Source organism: Silurus meridionalis, chromosome 1 (assembly GCF_014805685.1).
Source record: "Silurus meridionalis isolate SWU-2019-XX chromosome 1, ASM1480568v1, whole genome shotgun sequence".
Taxonomy (NCBI): Eukaryota; Metazoa; Chordata; class Actinopteri; order Siluriformes; family Siluridae; genus Silurus; species Silurus meridionalis.
This window is the reverse complement of record NC_060884.1, coordinates 137,501-145,000: the sequence shown is the minus strand read 5'-3', so window position 1 is coordinate 145,000 and position 7,500 is coordinate 137,501.

Genomic DNA, 7,500 nt, shown 5'->3' with positions numbered 1-7,500 from the left:
ACACACACACACACACACACACACACACACACACACACACACACACACACACACACACACACACACACACACACACACACACACACACACACACACACACACACACACACACACACACACACACACACACACACACACACACACACACACACACACACACACACACACACACACCACCTTCACATGTTACTTTCTCAACACTGTGTGGAGCTGCTATGGCAACTAAACTCCGCCTCTTCAAGGTGGGGACTGATATTTAAGCTGCAGGAAAAAACTCTCAAAACTCTGAGGAAAAATACAGAAAGAGAGAATAGACAGATATATATATATAGAGAGAGAGAGACACTGAGGGTGGAGCAGCTGAATCTGGAAACAGAAAATTTTTCCCAACAAGCTCAGGCAGCTCTGACACACACACACACACACACACACACACACACACACACACACACACACACACACACACACACACACACACACAGCAGTCCAGTAGAAGTCCCCAGTGAGATATTCATGGTACGCCCTGGAGGGCGAGGTCCACAATGTCAAGAGACGAACGCGAAGAGATAGGGATAATCCTGGGTGCGCTTTGGGGATAAAGCGCGGCCTTGAAGAGAGTGTGGAGTCCGGAGGAAGAGAACGATCAGGATCATACGAACCAACACATACCCACATGCACCAAACACCATCACATACCAACAATAACGGACAACGGGTGAGTGTGAGTGAGGGGTTTAAATAGGAGCTGGGATGAGTGCCAAACAAGTCCCAGGTGTACAACTGAAGCTGGGAGCTTCAGGAATAGTGGAGGTTTGACATCCGTCCCCAGACCGCGAGAACGAGGTCATACCGCCGTCCGTTTATTTGTGGTGGTTTCTCTGTTTCTCTCTGCAGACTACACTCTGGGTCCACAGGAAGAGGATCTGAAGAAGACCAGTGAAGGAGGCATGTCCCACCCACACCCCTACACCTGTCCCCTGTCCCATCCCAATGCCTTTCACCTGTGGCATCAGAATAACATGAGGAATTCTCTGCCCCCAGACGAGAGTCCACAGCCCAGCCCCTCACTCACCACATCTCCCATATTCCCTTCAACAGCCTCCACTGCCCCATGCACTCTTACCCCACACCTACTTACCACAAGTTCAAGTTCAAAGGTCACCAGTAATCCCAGATTTACAACCAGTTTTTACAGGATGTGTTGAGGAAAAGTCGCATCACGTTATCTTTCATGTTAAACATTAGTTTGTTACACATTTAGAACATGAAAGTGAGTGTGAACGTGAACGTATTTTACATCAAAGTCGAGGATCCAGTTCTAATAAGATCATTAAAACTAAAAGTGTTTTAACCCAATAGGTTTATGGTTGGATGACACACACATTAGGCACAGAAAGTTTGATTTTTTGTATGAGCATCACATGTAAATAAACCCTGATGGCACGTGTAACACTGTGCTGATGTGATGTAAGAAAAGGTCGCGTGTGTGTGTGTGTGTGTGTGTGTGTGTGTGTGTGTGTGTGTGTGTGTGTGTGTATTTATAGCTGTAACACACCTGATCCTCAACCACGGTGTGAAAATGATTTTTTGTTGCAGAAACTCTGAATTGGTGTGTGGTGAGCGGCCACCTGCTGGTTGCACTCAGAAACTACAACAACAGCTGCTACTTCTTTCCTTGCGGCGGTTGGTGAACAGCTCCGTGTGCATTACCGCCACCTACTGATGTGGAGCGTCCGTCTGTTTATAATGTGACCTGTGGGTTTGTGGGATGCAGCACTGTATGTGTGTGTGTGTGTGTGTGTAAATTTGTGTCTGTGTGCACAAGAGATGTGAAACTATGTGTGTACTATTAATGTGTACATTTGTATATATGTGTATATAAGTGTGTACATTTGTGTGTGTGTGTGTGTGTATGGTTTTTTTTTGAGAGAGCGAGAGAGAGAGAGAGAGAGAGAGAGAGAGAGAGAGAGAAGTACACCAGGGTGTGTGGATACGGCACTGTGTGTGTGTGTGTGTGTGTGTGTGTGTGTGTGTGTGTGTGTGTGTGTGTGTGTGTGTGTGTGTGTGTGTGTAGTGTAGTATTATGTGTAGTTGGTCTAAAATGTTTGTGTCTTACAGACCACCGGACTGTGTTAATGACATCATGCCAACTGCAGAATCTATACAATGCGTGTGTCTCTGTGTGTATAAGTGTGTGGGTGTGAGTCTGTGTCTCTGTAGGTGTGTATAAGTTTGTGTATGTGTGTGTGGTTGTGTATGAGTGTGTGTGTATATGTGTGTATAAGTGTGTGTGTGTGTGTGTGTGTGTGTGTGTGTGTGTGTGTGTGTGTGTGTGTGTGTGTGTGTGTGTGTGTGTGTGTGTGTGTGTCTGTGTGTGTATGTATGTGTGTGTATGTGTGTGAGTGTGTATAAGTGTGTGTCTGTGTCTCTGTGTATGTGTGTGTGTGTGTGTATGAGTGTATGTGTGTATATATGTATAAGTGTGTGTGAGGTGTAAGTGTGTGTAAGTGTGTGTCTGTGTCTCTGTATATGTGTGTGGGTGTGTATGAGTGTATGTGTGTATATGTATAAGTGTGTGTGTGAGTGTGTGAGTGTGTGAAAGTGTGTCTGTCTCTGTATATGTGTGTGGTGTGTGTATGACTGTATGTGTGTATATGTATAAGTGTGTGTGAGTGTGTGAGTGTGTGTAAGTGTGTATCTGTGTCTTTGTATATGTGTGTGTGTGTATGACTGTATGTGTGTGTATATGTGTTAAGTGTATGTGTGTGTATATGTGTATAAGTGTGTGTGAGTGTGTGTAAGTGTGTCTGTGTCTCTGTATATGTGTGTGGGTGTGTATAAGTGTATGTGTATATATGTATAAGTGTGTGTGTGAGTGTGTGTGTGTGTCTGTGTCTCTGTATATGTGTGTGTGTGTATGAGTGTATGTGTGTGTATATGTATAAGTGTGTGTGAGTGTGGTGTGTCTGTGTCTCTGTATATGTGTGTGTGTGTATATGACTGTATGTGTGTATGTGTATAAGTATGTGAGTGTGTGAGTGTGTGTAAGTGTGTGTCTGTGTCTCTGTATATGTGTGTGTGTGTGTATGAGTGTGTGTGTGTGTATATGTATATAAGTGTATGTGTGTGTATAAGTGTGTATAAGTGTGTGTCTGTGTATATGTGTATAAGTGTGTGAGTGTGTGAGTGTGTGAGTGTGTGTGTGTCTGTGTGTATATGTGTGTGGTGTGTGTATAAGTGTATGTGTGTGGATATGTGTATAAGTGTGTGTAAGTGTGTGAGTGTGTGTCTGTGTCTCTGTATATGTGTGTGTGTGTGTGTGAGTGTATGTGTGTATATGTGTATAAGTGTGTGAGTGTGTATAAGTGTGTGTCTGTGTCTCTGTATATGTGTGTGTGTGTATGACTGTATGTGTGTGTATATGTGTATAAGTGTGAGTGTGTGTAAGTGTGTGTCTGTGTCTCTGTATATGTGTGTGTGTGTGTATGTGTGTATATGTGTATAAGTGTGTGTGTGTGTAAGTGTGTGTCTGTGTCTCTGTATATGTGTGTGGGTGTGTATGTGTGTATATGTGTATAAGTGTGTGTGTGTGTGTCTGTGTCTCTGTATATGTGTGTGGGTGTGTATGAGTGTATGTGTGTATATGTGTATAAGTGTGTGTGAGTGTGTATAAGTGTGTGAGTGTGTGTGTCTGTGTCTCTGTATATGTGTGTGGGTGTGTATGAGTGTGTGTGTATATATGTGTATAAGTGTGTGTAGTGTGTGTCTGTGTCTCTGTATATGTGTGTGGGTGTGTATGAGTGTATGTGTGTATATATGTGTATAAGTGTGTGTGTATAAGTGTGTAAGTGTGTCTGTGTCTCTGTATATGTGTGTGGTGTGTGTATGAGTGTATGTGTATATATATGTATAAGTGTGTGAGTGTGTATAAGTGTGTGTCTGTGTCTCTGTATATGTGTGTGTGTGTGTATGAGTGTATGTGTATATATGTGTATAAGTGTGTGTGAGTGTGTATAAGTGTGTGTCTGTGTCTCTGTATATGTGTGTGGGTGTGTGTATGAGTGTATGTGTGTATAAGTGTGTGTGAGTGTGTATAAGTGTGTGTCTGTGTCTCTGTATATGTGTGTGGGTGTGTATGAGTGTGTGTGAAAGCACCTCTATTTTTGCTTCCAGAAGATAGATGAACCTCATTGTTACAGAAAACAAAACAACACAGAGAAAACTGATTAACATTAACAATGTGTGTGTGTGTGGCTGTGTGTGTGTGTGTGTGTGTGTGTGTGTACAACTAAAGAAAAACACACATACACACACTTGCACTCTTTCAGAGGGTTACATAGCTCTGCTGGGACTCACACACACCTTCAAACACACTTTCTGGCAAACATGAGCTCATTGTTTAGCTTTAAACACACACACACACACACACACACACACACACACACACACACACACACACACACACACACACACACACATATTTTCCTGTTGCTCCTAAAACTGGCAGGAGGCCAAAGACAGAGAGTTTGTACTGGCTGCTTTATCCCACTAAACACACACACACACACACACACACACACACACACACACACCACCTTCACATGTTACTTTCTCAACACTGTGTGGAGCTGCTATGGCAACTAAACTCCGCCTCTTCAAGGTGGGGACTGATATTTAAGCTGCAGGAAAAACTCTCAAAACTCTGAGGAAAAATACAGAAAGAGAGAATAGACAGATATATATATATATATAGAGAGAGAGAGAGAGAGAGAGAGAGAGAGAGAGAGAGAGAGAGAGAGAGAGAGAGAGAGAGAGAGAGAGAGAGAGAGAGAGAGAGAGAGAGAGAGAGAGAGAGAGAGAGAGAGAGAGAGAGAGAGAGAGAGAGAGAGAGAGAGAGAGAGAGAGAGAGAGAGAGAGAGAGAGAGAGAGAGAGAGAGAGAGAGAGAGAGAGAGAGAGAGAGAGAGAGAGAGAGAGAGAGAGAGAGAGAGAGAGAGAGAGAGAGAGAGAGAGAGAGAGAGTGTGTGTGTGTGAGTGTATGTGTATATATGTGTATATGTGTATAAGTGTGTCTGTGTCTCTGTATGTGTGTGTATATATATATATATATATATATATATATATATATATATATATATATATATATGTATATAAGTGTGTGTAAGTGTGTGTGAGTGTGTAAGTGTGTGAGTGTATAAGTGTGAGTGTGTATATGTGTGTATAAGTGTGTATGAGTGTGTGTATGTGTATAAGTGTATGTGTGTATATGTGTGTATAAGTGTATGTGAGTGTGTGAGTGTGTGTCTGTGTTCTGTATATGTGTGTGTGTATGACTGTATGTGTGTGTGTATGACTGTATGTGTGTATATATATGTATAAGTGTATGTGAGTGTGTGAGTGTATAAGTGTGTGTGAGTGTGTATAAGTGTGTGTAAGTGTGTCTGTGTCTCTGTGTATGTGTGTGAGTGTATAAGTGTGTCTGTGTCTGTATATGTGTGTGAGTGTGAGTGTGTGAGTGTGTGAGTGTGAGTGTGTGAAAGTGTGTGTCTGTGTCTCTGTATATATGTGTATATGTATATAAGTGTGTGTGTGTATAAGTGTGTAAGTGTGTGTCTCTGTATATATGTGTGTGTATAAGTGTGTGAGTGTATAAGTGTGTATAAGTGTATGTGTGTATAAGTGTGTGAGTGTGTAAGTGTGTGAGTGTATAAGTGTGTGAGTGTATAAGTGTGTGAGTGTGTATAAGTGTGTGAGTGTATAAGTGTGTATAAGTGTGTCTGTGTCTGTATATGTGTGTGAGTGTATAAGTGTGTAAGTGTGTCTGTGTCTCTGTGTATGTGTGTGTGTGTGTGTATGACTGTATGTGTGTGTATATGTGTATAAGTGTATGTGAGTGTGTGAGTGTGTGTAAGTGTGTGTCTGTGTCTCTGTATATGTGTGTGTGTATATGTATGTGTGTATAAGTGTGTGTAAGTGTGTGTGAGTGTGTATAAGTGTGTGTCTGTGTCTGTATATGTGTGTGTGTGTGTATGAGTGTATGTGTATGTGTGTATGTGTATGTGTATATGTGTATATGTGTATAAGTGTGTGTGTGAGTGTATAAGTGTGTGTCTGTGTCTCTGTGTATGTGTGTGTGTATGTGTGTGTGAGTGTGAGTGTGTGTGTCTGTGTCTCTGTATATGTGTGTGTGTGTGTATAAGTGTATGTGTGTGTATATGTATAAGTGTGTGTAAGTGTGTGAGTGTGTGTCTGTGTCTCTGTATATGTGTGGTGTGTGTATGACTGTATGTGTGTATATGTGTATAAGTGTGTATAAGTGTGAGTGTGTGTGTGTGTCTGTGTCTCTGTATATGTGTGTGGTGTGTGTATGTGTGTGTATATGTGTATAAGTGTGTGAGTGTGTGTAAGTGTGTGTCTGTGTCTCTGTATATGTGTGTGGTGTGTGTATGTGTGTGTATATGTGTATAAGTGTGTGTGAGTGTGTATAAGTGTGTGTAAGTGTGTGTCTGTGTCTCTGTATATGTGTGTGTGTGTGTATGAGTGTATGTGTGTGTATATGTATAAGTGTGTGAGTGTGTATAAGTGTGTGTGTGTGTATGTGTGTGTGTATATATGTGTGGGTGTGTGTATGAGTGTATGTGTGTATATGTGTATAAGTGTGTGAGTGTGTGTGTCTGTGTCTCTGTATATGTGTGTGTGTGTGTGAGTGTATGTGTGTATATGTGTATAAGTGTGTGTGAGTGTGTATAAGTGTGTGTCTGTGTCTCTGTATATGTGTGTGGTGTGTATGAGTGTATGTGTGTGTATATGTATAAGTGTGTGTGAGTGTGTATAAGTGTGTGTCTGTGTCTGTATATGTGTGTGGTGTGTGTATAAGTATGTGTGTATATATGTGTATAAGTGTGTGTGAGTGTATAAGTGTGTCTGTGTCTCTGTATATGTGTGTGGGTGTGTATGAGTGTATGTGTATATATGTGTATAAGTGTGTGAGTGTGTATAAGTGTGTGTCTGTGTCTCTGTATATGTGTGTGTGTGTATGAGTGTATGTGTGTGTATAAGTGTGTGTGAGTGTGTATAAGTGTGTGTCTGTGTCTCTGTATATGTGTGTGTGTGTGTGTATGAGTGTATGTGTATATATATGTGTATAAGTGTGTGTGAGTGTGTGTATAAGTGTGTATGTGTGTGTGAGTGTGTGTAAGTGTGTGTGTATGTATATGTGTGTATAAGTGTGTGTGTGTGTATAAGTGTATAAGTGTGTGAGTGTGTGAGTGTATAAGTGTGTGTGTGTGTGTATAGTGTATAAGTGTGTGTGTGTGTATATGTGTGTGTGTGTATAAGTGTATAAGTGTGTGAGTGTGTATATGTGTGTGTGTGTATGTATGTGTGTATGTGTGTGTATGTGTGTGTGTGTGTGTATGTGTATAAGTGTGTGTGTGTGTATATGTATGTGTGTATAAGTGTGTGAGTGTGTGTGTGTGTGTGTATAAGTGTGTGTGTGTGTA